This window comes from Sus scrofa, chromosome 18 (genome assembly GCF_054392235.1).
Source record: "Sus scrofa isolate SSC_HxYL_T2T_F1_AM1 chromosome 18, Sscrofa_HxYL_maternal_Yorkshire_Landrace_v2.0, whole genome shotgun sequence".
NCBI lineage: Eukaryota > Metazoa > Chordata > Mammalia > Artiodactyla > Suidae > Sus > Sus scrofa.
In genome coordinates, this window is record NC_139400.1 from 58,863,926 (window position 1) to 58,875,538 (window position 11,613).

Sequence of the window (11,613 nt, forward strand, 5' to 3'; positions counted from 1 at the left end):
CGTGGTGTAGACCAGCAGCTGCAGCTCTGATACGACCCTTAGCCTGGGAACATCCGTATGCCACAGGTGCAGCCCTTAAAAAAAAAAAAAGAGAAAGACCTTCAAGGCAAACGTACCCAAAGCCTCATCCTCAGTGGGGTCATAACCCGCTGAGCCAGCCACCTGGCGAGATGGTGAGGTGTCAACGGGACTCATGGTAGCAGAGCCAGCCCCAACCAAACCCATTGATCCAGAAAAGTGAATTGGGTGTAAGGAGATATAAACACTGCTTTCTGGCTTTTGAGGGAGAGAGCAGAGGCTGCACTGAGAGAGGAAGGCCTGGGGGCCCAGGCTCAGGCTCGACGGAGACCCAGCTCAGGACGCCCACCCGTGAGGATGCCTCCCCGCCTGCTCTGGGCTTGTTCTTCATGACAGCTTTGCTCTTGTCTCTCGCCCCCTCCCCAGATTCCGAGCCTATGAGAGCAGAAATCGGTCCCGGTCAGCGGCGATCTCGAAGTCGTCCATCCCAGCAGAGGAAGATGATGTGACGGCGGATGGCACCCCGAGAGGATGGCACCCCGTCCGTCTCTTCCCTCCCTCAACAGATGCTTCCCGATGAGCTTGGTGGGAAACCGGCTGTCAACCCCTAAGGGCTGGGAATCAGCAGTGACCAAACCAGAGGGGGCTCAGGGCCAACCAGACATCAAACAAAAAGAGGCCCCCGAAAAGCTACATGTTTGAAAGATAAGCCGTTAAGGTGCGAGAAAGCGCTCTGAATGGGAGCATCAGCGCAGCAGAAGAGGTGAAAGAGAGGATTCCCCCGACTGTGTGGACTGTGTGCGTGAGAGCCCAGAGAAGAGCCCCCACCACTCCCGCCCCCCCCAACCCCCCCCCGGGGGGGGGCAGAGAGAGGAAGGATACAGAACGAAAGCGCCCTGATGCTTCACCACGAGGAAGGGCGACTCTTTGATTGAAACAGAAGGAAAGCTGAGCAGGTCTGCCACAAAAACACAAAGAAAGGAGATGCCCGGGGTGCAGGGAGCAGGAGGAGCTTTTGCCTCTGTGGGTCGGTGGTGCGGGGGGACCCCCTGGGCTGATCAGAGCAAGGACACGGTGTCACTCAGCTGGCGAGTGACGGGGAGAGTCTGCTGATTCCCCCACCCACCCTGATTCCTGTCCGCCCTGCCCCCGCCCCCCAGAAACTCAGATCACGGGTGGACAAGGGTGCTGTGCTCTGACCCCAGGTGGGAAGAGACAGACAAAGCCGAGGAACAAGCCCTTGTGAGAATTCCTGCGCTCAGCACCTCTTCTCAGACTCATTTCCAAGCCAAGCCACTTCCTACCTGGTGTGAGGACCTACTTCAAGGGTGAACAGCCTAGCATCGCAGCCCGGCCTTTGGAGGTCAAGTCCAGGTCCACCATCTGCCTCAGCTTCCCTTCCCTGCACGGTGACTGGTTCAGCCTCTGCTCCCAGAGACGAGACATTTATTCTTCTTCTTTTAAAATGTGTCTCTGGGAGTTCCTGCTGTGGCGCAGTGGGTTAAGAATCTGGCTCCCGCCACTTGGGTCCCTGCAGAGCTGTGAGTTTGATCCCCGGCCCAGGGCAGTGGGTTAAAAGATCCAACCCTTCTGTAGCTACGACATAGGTCACAGCCATAGCTCGGGTTCAATCCCTGGCCCAGGAACTTCTATAACCCACGGGTGCGGTGAGAAGGAGAAAAAAATGTGTCTCTGCATTTCCTCTGTCTCTCCTACTTGATGACCCTTGTGCCAGTGCTATCTGGCATGTAATGAGTGTTTGATAAATATACAGGGAGGAGAGGGAAGGGAGAAGGTTTCCATAGTTTGGCTACAGTGAATAATGCTACAGCGTACGTGGAGGAGTAGATATATATATTTGAGTTAGTGTTTTCAGTTTCTTCCGATAAATACCCAGAAGTGAAATCACTGGATCACAAGGCTTTCTATTTTTATTTCTTCGGGAGCCTTTACATTTGTGCCGACAGGGCACACGGATCCCACGGATTCTACATCCTCCCCAGCACTCGCTAGTTCTTGTATTTTGATGAGAGCCATTCTAACAGGGGAGAGGTAACATCTCCTTGTGGCTTTGGTTTGCATGTCCCTGCTGAGAAATGAGGTTTGGCAGCTTTTCATGTACCTGCTGGCCGTCTGTATGTCTCTTCAGATCTTCTGCCCGTTTTTAAACTGGACTGTCTCGTTGCTATTGTATGATGTTCATGTCGTCTCCACCTGGATTTAAACCACCTCCCAGGACCAGAATCCTGCCTCCCGGGACCTCCACACCCTGCTGCCTTCTATCCAGGGAGCACCTGTCACTCGGGGGTCTGAGCCCTGAGATCATAGCGAGGCTCCCTCCCCCAGGTCCCCAGACTGACCGAGAGGGGGAGGGGGAGGGGGGAAGCTCCTGAGCCTGAGAAATGAGTCATCCGCACACAGGGCGCAGCTCCTGGCCGCCTTGTCACAGGCAAGCCAGGACAGGACTTGATTTCGTCTCATTACTCATAGTTTTAGCGGGAAAAAAAAATTCTTTAGATGGCTATCTTAGTACTCCACAGATTAATCAAATTCAATCAAATCAGCCCATTTTCAGGTAAGGAAGGCGGCCAATCGGAAGAAGCAGGGAAATTACTTGGCACCACGGGTCTCCGTCTTCCACAGATACGGGGATGCTGAAGAAGAGAAAGCCCTAGAATGACGGGTCTGTGACCTACTCCTTCTCTCCCGTCCAGACGGAAAGGCCAGTGCACGTTGCTGCACCGATTCAAACTCTGGGCTGGCAGATAAAATTCATAGTTTATGCCAAGACGAGAAAAACTGAAACAAATTTTTTCTCTGCCCTTTGGCCATCTCTTTCCCCACAACTGTGCCTGGAGCATCTGTGTTATGGGCCGACCAAGCCTCCCCATCAGCAGAAATACCTGCTCAGCCTTCAGGAGCAACATTTTCCCAGCATCCACAATACAGCTCCTTAAGACGGGGAGTTCCCGTTGTGGCTCAGTGGTGACAAAGCTGACTCGTACCCATGAGGGTGCAGGTTCAACCCCTAGCCTGGGAACTTCCATGTGCTGCAGGTGTGGCCCTAAAAACAAACAAACAAACAAAAAACCCTTAAACGATATCATTCTTTCTGCATCTTTTAAGATGCCACGATGACCCATAACCCACGACCCCCTGCAGGGTGTACACTGCTAGTAATACATTGTTAACCCTCCAGCGCCCTGAACTTTGACCTCTAGCCAGAGGAAGAGCTCCCAGCGATTGCCGAGAGGCTGTTCCTGGGCTATAATGCTCCATTCGGCTAGAATAAGATTTTTCCTTTCCTTCTTAGATTGACGGATTAATTTTTTGGAGACAGGACCAAAGCGTCCTCCGGTCTAATCCTTCTAGGCCTAGGTCGTGTTTTAGTCATTATAACTAAAATTAACCTGCGACATTTGCATTCGTGTTGGCATTCAACATTGTCATCCCTCAGACCCTAAACACATGAAGCAAAGCCATGGACAGCACAGGTTTCGATGGCAATTTTAAAAGTTGTATGGAGGAGCTCCCTCTGTGGCACCGTGGTTAGAATCAGACTGAAGCAGCTCAGGTCGTCGTGTCGGTGGGAGTTAGAGTCCCAGCCTGGCACAATGGGCTAAAGGATCTGGCTGTGCTGCAGCTGTGGCTCAGATTCAATCCATGGTCTGAAAACATCCCAGGTGCCATAGGTGCAGCCATTAAAAAAAAAAAAAAAATGCATTGACAATGGAATGTTAATCCTCAAATTGAGTTGAACCTACAAAGAAGTGGCAAAGTCTCTGCACATGTCACAGAAGGGTTGTCAGGGCTTTGCTGCTGAGTCACGGCTGAATGCGGAGGAAATCAGTGAGCCAGCGTCAGTGAGGCCAAGACCCGTGCTGCCGCCGACTCCCAGGTGCCTTTGGCCTGGGAGTGGAGGGTCTGAAACCCCAGACCACAGCCAGCAATCCATGGTGGTCGTGTTGGCAGAATCTGTGGAATGTTCTGTGTGGATTCTGTAAATTTTGCAGATTTTACGGGGAAAGAAAGAAATGTCATATTCACGGCAAAAACATTAAAGTCCAGAAAACTTACACGTATATTCTGTGACTTTCAGGATCACTGGCAGTAGCTACATGAAATAAACAGCTCCGGCCGCCATCAAGGCAAACCAGCAACCCCGCTAACGGCTCACTTGGTTCTAATAATTTGCATTTTATTCTGACCCTTTAGAATGCTAACCAAGAAGTCCAAAACTCCAAAGGCAAACAATCAGGCATAAGTTTCTGGAGAGCGGAAATGCCGTTCATATTCCGAAACAATGTGGAGCGCAGGATTCTCATCTGAGGTTTTTAAGCCTTTATTCTTTGGAGCAGTTTCACGTTTACAACCAAACTGAGAGAGAGGCGTGTAGATTTCCCACGCGCTGCCCGCCCCCCACGGGCACAGACCCTTCCTGTATCCACACCTGCCTCCACCAGAGAGGTCAAGGTTTACCAGGAATGAACCCATCCTTTTAAAATGTTTGCCAATGTTTTGTGTTAAAGTAGCTGATTTACAAGGTTGTGCCAATTTCTGCTGTACAGCAAAGTGATCCAGTTATATATATATATATATGAAAAAGAATGTGACTTTCGGGAATCACGTGAAGTAGATGAGCAGATACATAAAAAACAGCCCCACACCTCATCAAGGTTAGGGTTAGGGTTAAGGTTAGAGTTAGGGTTGGAGTGTTAAAATATAAAAAATAAAATACATATTATATACATGTAATATATAGGGATACACACACACACACACACACACACACACATTCTTTTTCTCATATCATCACCATCATGTTATATTCCAAGAGATCGGACCCAGTAAGAATGAACCTATCTTAACATTGAAAGTTCATAGTTTACCCTAGAATTCACTCTTGGTGAACTACATTCTATGAACTTGGACATGCGTAAAGTGACATGTATCTGTCATTGTAATATCATACAGCATGTCCACGGCCCTATGAATCTTCTGTGCTCTGCCTATTCATCAGTCCAGTCTCTGGCAATGACGGGTCTTTTATTGTCTCCATTGTTTTGCCTTTTCCAGAATGTCATATAGTTGGGATCACACTGTATATAGCCTTTTTAGAGAGGCTTCTTTGTCTTAGTAATATGCATTTAAGTTTTCCCCATGTCTTTTTTTTAATGGCTGCACCTGCAACATATGGAAGTTCCTGGGCCAGAGACTGTATCTCAGCCACAGCTAACAACCTACACCACAGCTGCAGCAATGCCAGATCCTTTATCCCACTGTGCTGAGACAGGGGTGGAACCCACACCACCCCCGTGACCCAAGCCACTGCTGTTGGATTCTCACTCACTGTGCCAAAGTGGGAACTCCCTCCCTCCATGTCTTTTTATGCCTTAATGTCTCATTTATTCTTATTTTGGTTTCTTCTCTGATTCCCATTATATCTAGTTTCCTAAGATGGCACCTTAGATGATTAATTTTACATCCTTCCCTCTCTAATATATTTATTTCTTTTTCTGGATGCACCACAGCTTATTTATCTATTCACCTACTGAAGGACGTCTTGGTTGCTTTCAAGTTTTGGCAATTATGAACAAAGCTGCTCTAAACGTTTATGTGCAGGTTTTTTTGTGGACATCAGTTTTCAGCCCTTTTGGGTAAATAACAAGGAGCATGGTGGCTGGAGCATATGGTAAGAGTATGTTTAGTTTTTTAAGAAACTGCCGAAGTGTCTTTAAAGGTGGCTGCACCATTTTTTTATTCCCATCAGCCATAAAGGAGAGCGCCTATTGCTCCATACCCTCGCCAGCGTGTGGTGGTGGCAGTGTCCTGGATGCTGGTTGTTCTATTATTTATCTTTAGTAGCTAGAAGCCTGCTAAGATTATCTAGTCCTTCTTGTGCGAGTCTTAGCACATCGTGGCTTTCAAGGGATTGGTCCATTTCATCCAGGCTATTGAATTTGGGCGAGGGTTTGTAGGATGTGGGTAGTGATCTCCTCATTTCTGACTTGAGTAATCTGTGTCCTATCTTTTTGCTGAGTTAGCCTGACTAGAGGTTTGCTGATTTTATTGACCTTTCCGGAACTAGCTTTTGTTTTGGTGATTTTTCTCTATTGATTTCTTGTTTTCCATTTCATTGGTTTCTTCTCCGATTCCCATTACATCTAGTTTCCTAAGTTGGCAACTTAGATGATCAATTTTACATCTTTCCTCTCTAATATATTTATTCAAAATTATGAATTTCCCTCTAAGGGCACCTTTCCTGCATCCCACAATTTGATAAATCATGTTTTATTTTCACCTAGTTCAAAATTTTTTAAAATTTCTCTCGAGGTTTCTTCTTTGACCCCTGTTATTTAGAAGTATGTTATTTAACCTCCATTTATTTTGAGATATTTCAGTTCTATTTGTTACTGATTTTCACCTAACTCCACTGTGTCTGAGAATAGATAGTGTATGATTTCTATTTTTTTTTTAATTTGTGAAGGTATGTTTTCTGACCTAGAATATGGTCCATCAAGTGAATGTTGCACATGATCTTGAGAGGAATGTGAATTCTGCTGTTGTTGGATGAAGTAGCACATAGAGGTCAATTATATCCAGTTGACTCATAATGTTGAGTTCACCTATAGTCTTACTGATTTTCTGCCTGCTGGAGCTGTTTCTTTATGAGAGAGGCGTTGAAGTCCCCAGCTAGGATGGCGAATTCACTTATTTCCCTTTGCAGTCCTGTCAGTTTTTTGCACATGTAATTTGATGCTCTGTTGTCAGGACCATATACACTAAGAACTTTTGTCTCCCTTTGGAGAACTGACACTTTTGCTATGATGTAATGCCCTTCTTTCTCTCTCATAACGTTTCCCGCTTTGAAGTCTGCTCGGTCCGAAATTAACACAGCTACTCAGGCTTTCTTCTGATGCCTGTTTGCCTTAGATATTTTTCTCCACCCACTGACCTTGGACCAACCTGTGTCTTTATATTTAAAGTGGGGTTCTTATAGAAAACCAACAATCGGGTCTTTGTTTTTTGATCCACTCTAATATTTTTGGTCCTTTATATTCAAAGCGACTTTTGATACGGTTGATATAGTTGGATCACATGAAATTGTAAAAAAGTTTTGTAACTAAGGGTAGAAATATGAAAAGGTTTGTGAACCTCCAAAAGCCTTTTTGAAAAATACACATGCATCTCCTAGGGAGCAGTTTCAAGTATTTATCACAGTTTCGAAACATTCAAGGACTTTAAAATTTGAGCACACCCCTGCCCTGGAGCTGACGCTACAAACCTGCTATCCATTCATTGGGAAATCTGCTGTGCCAGATAGGGCAGAGTATGTTTTATAAGAAGTTTTTTCTTTAGTACTCATTGTAACTGTGTCAAGTAGGAATTATTTTCCCTACTCAATGAATGAGGACCTTGAGCTGCTGTATAGCTCAGTAACCTTGAGGGAAAAGACACAGCAAGTGGTTACTGGATCCAAAATGCAAAGTCATGTCCAGCCTTCTACAAACTCCTCCTACAATAAAAGTCAGTATTGCTTTGACTTGCAGCCTTCAACGCAGAGACTTAAAAGACCTCCCTTGCAACGGGGGTTTATGCTAAACGTGGATATTCACTGGATCGTTTCCGAACCCTCTGCTCCTCTCTTCAGTTGGTTTGTAAGCCCCTCGGGGCTACATAAGGGATGGTTCCCCTTCCATTTGGATGTTCCTCATGGCTCTCGCACAGTCCTGGGAGTTGCAGGGTGCAGGGGAAAATAACCCGTTGATGCCCCTAAGGTCTGTCTGCATCTTAGATCCTCTCTTTACCCCTGATATGCCGTTGGACGAGCTCTACACCCTCCCTGCCTTCTCTAGAACATGGGGCGAGACGAGCCTGCTGACCTCTCAGGGCTTGGCAAGAGTTTAGGGTTTAGTGAACAAATGAGATCACTACAGTGAGAGCTTTGTAAGCTATAAAGCATCCTATGTTTGCTACTCGAGCGCACACTTAGCAAATGATTGCTAAGTTGACGTCAATAATTAATGGAACTGATGGAAAAATGAATGGAATTTTTGTCTACAAAACATAATAAACACACTTTACACAATACGTTTTTTTTTTTCTTTTTCAGCCACACTCACAGCATACAGAAGTTCCCGGCCCAGGGGTTAAATCCAAGCTGCAGCTGTGCTCTAGGTTACAGCTGCAGCAATGCCAGATCCTTAACCCACTTCACCACAGTGGGAACTCCTACACAATATTTGCAATTATATATTTTGTACTCTTTTTTATTTCTAGAGAGGTAAAATATAGGCCTAAGACAAAAGCATTCATTACGTAGCCAATAAAAGGCAATATGATTAAGAACACTGTCCCTGTGCATTTTATGAATGAACACACAAAAGAGACCTTTTAGGAAAGCCTTCAAAACCGTGACCTCGTTCCACTTGTTCTAATCAAAATAACCAAAGTCAGCCCAGTGTTTGAAAGAGTGAATTCTTCAAGATGTTCCCTGACAAATATTCTTTGCTTCCAAAAATTTCCTTTTCGCCGTGAGTTGTCATCTCTCCTATTTTAATACGAGTTGATGGACATAGCAGAAACTCTCATCAAGACACAGCCAATGTTCTATCTTTCTAATGAAGTCGTGAGAATAAAGCCACCTGCCTGCTATTTGTCAAAACCGTGACCGTCTACAACAGCTGCTTGGGGTGAGCAAGTTCATTCTGCCGTGCAGTTCTGATTTGGCTGCACCTGTTTTGAATTTTCTTATAAACTGCACATGCTTCTGTCCATAAATTTCAGGAATCCCATGTTGGATTTCCTCAGACTTCCTCCAGGGGGGTTTGTAATGAAATTAGACAATTAAGTGGTCTGACAAAAGCTTTATCCCCACAGCTGCGAATTATAGGCAATCATCGGTTCCAATACGATGCTAACCTGATGGGTCCCATGAGTGCAATTTCTATGGCCACGAAAGGTTCCCATAACTGGTGTCTAGTTCCACATTTGGAAAAGCAATTTTTTCAACTTTGAATATAAACAGCATGCTAATGGATACGGAATACATCTCTGGACTCTGAACCAAGGAGGAAGACTATACATAAACTTTTAAATGAATGCAAGAATTAGTCATAATTAGATGCATTTAATTGTTTTCAGGCAAAACTTAGAATATACATTTCTGAGATTTTTTTTCAACTGGTAGATTTAAATTATGAGGTTTTTTTTTTCCCCTCTTCACTGTGGGAGAGACACTGTGACCTGTGGAAGATAAGTCCAGATTATAGTCTCACTTGAAAATTTTGGAAGAATCTTCATTATTTTGCTACTCAGTCTAAAAATACTCTCTCTGTGTGTGCGTATAAGTGTATTTAAAGAACAGTACTACATTTTGCAGAATTCAAGACAGGAAGGAATGATAATTCTCAAAAATTATCCCTGAAATTTAAATTACAGGTTACAATGTGTCTTGCTTTGTATTCATGAGTCATAGAAGTTTCTCGCTTCTTTTCTTTTTTTTTAACAGCTGCACCCACGGCATATGGACACTCCCAGGGTAGGGTTCAAATCAGAGCTGCAGCTGCCAGCCTATGCCACAGCCACAGCAACACCAGATTTGAGCCGTGTCTGCAACCTACACCGCAGCTCAGGGCAACCCTGGATGCTTAACCCGCTGAGCGAGGCCAGGGATTGAACCCGCATCCTTAAGGATATTAGTTGGACTCCTAACCCTCAGGCCACAATGGGAACTCCCAGACCTTTCAAACTGAAAGATGTTCATATTTCATTTACATGCTCAAGACACAGAATCAAGATTCTTCCAAATGACACCCACGAGACAATTTCCAGGGCTCATCTGACCGCGCCAAGAGAGTCCGTCCCTTGGATTTAATTCCCAGTCACACCCAACCAGAGGCTGGAGGTCAGGGGGCCCAAAAATGCCATCTGTGGAAGTCAGACTTGCAGGAAGCAGATCGGGAGGGGCTCGTGGAGAATATCCAGCAAGAACCAAACAACCTGCAGCCGCGGATGTTGGGAATGAAACAGTTCTTGGAGTTTCTGTCCAGAACTCATTCTCGTTTAAAGGGTCTGCGCCCTAGGGGAGGAATGTCACCTCCCTAGCGTCACCCAGAACAACAGGAAAGGCAGTTTTGAAACTCCTGGTATAAAACTTCTTTCTACGGAGAGTTCCCTTTGTGGCTCAGCAGTAAGGAACTGGACTAGTATCCATAAGGACGAGCGTTCAAGGAACTGGCATTGCTGTGAGCTGTGGTGTAGGTCACGGATGTGGCTCGGATGCCGTGTTGCTGTGGCTGGGGTGTAGGCTGGCAGCTGCAGCTCTGATTTGACCCCTGGCCTGGGAACTTCCATATGCCACGGGGGTGACCCTAAAAAGACAAAAAAAGAAAAAAGAAAAAGAAAGAAAGAAAGAGAGAGAGAAAAAGAAAGAAACTTCTCTCTTGCTCTAGGTGGACTTGTGTGGCTTTCCTTTAGGACAGTGATGATTAGTCAGTTGTTGTGATGGAAGACAGAAAAGTGTCCCCACGTGGAGCCAACCCTGAAACTGGGCCTTAAGAATCTTATGAATTATCGGAGTTGCCGTCGTGGCTCAGTGGTTAACAAATCCGACTAAGAACCATGAGGTTTCGGGTTCGATCCCTGGCCTTGCTCAGTGGGTTAAGGATCCGGCATTGCCGTGAACTGTGGTGTAGGTTGCAGACACGGCTCGGATCCTGCATTGCTGTGGCTCTGGCGTAGGCTAGTGGCTACAGCTCCGATTAGACCCCTAGCCTAGGAACCTCCATATGCCACAGGAGCAGCCCTAAAAATGGCAAAAAGACAAAAAAAAAAAAAATCTTGTGAATTATCCAACGAAGAGAAAGTCAGAGATTGCCTCCCCATCTCAGAAGGCAAGCTGTCTTTTTTTTGTCCCTCCTTCCTTCTTTGGCGGCCCCATGGCATATGGAGTTCCTGGGCTAGGGATCAGATCCAAGTGACAGTTGTAACCTATGCTGCAGCTAACCTATGCATTCAGTAACAATCGATTCTTTAAACCCACTGTGCCAGGCCAGGGATGGAACCTGCATCTGGCATATCAGAGACACTGCCAATCCCCTTATGCCACAGTGGGAACTCCAAGGCAAGCTGTCTTGATCTGAGTGGCCAAAAAGACAATCAGTGCTCTAAAAAAAACTTAACTCTCTTTCAAAGAGCCCACGTTCACGTGTCTGTAAGCCATCTTCGTTTGGAAATTGAAAAAATACGATGAAGAAAATGAGCATTTGATTTGCAAACCACATTGTAATGAAAATGGAATTAAAAGATTCCATTTTAAAATATAGCATGAAATATGTTGTTTCATGGGTGTGAACTCTGAAATTCATTCACTGCGTAATCATTTCCAGGTGCTCACCAGAATGTGCCTCACAGTTTACAAACACACGGCTTTGAAAATATCAAAGGACTCAAAGTAAAAATCCAAGAGCCCAACAGACACATGCTGATAAAACAGAGAAAATACAATTCTTAGAAATGGGTGCAGCAAGGGAGTGCCCTCTGTGGCTCAGCAGTAAGGAACCCAACTAATATTCATGAGGATGTGGGTTTGAC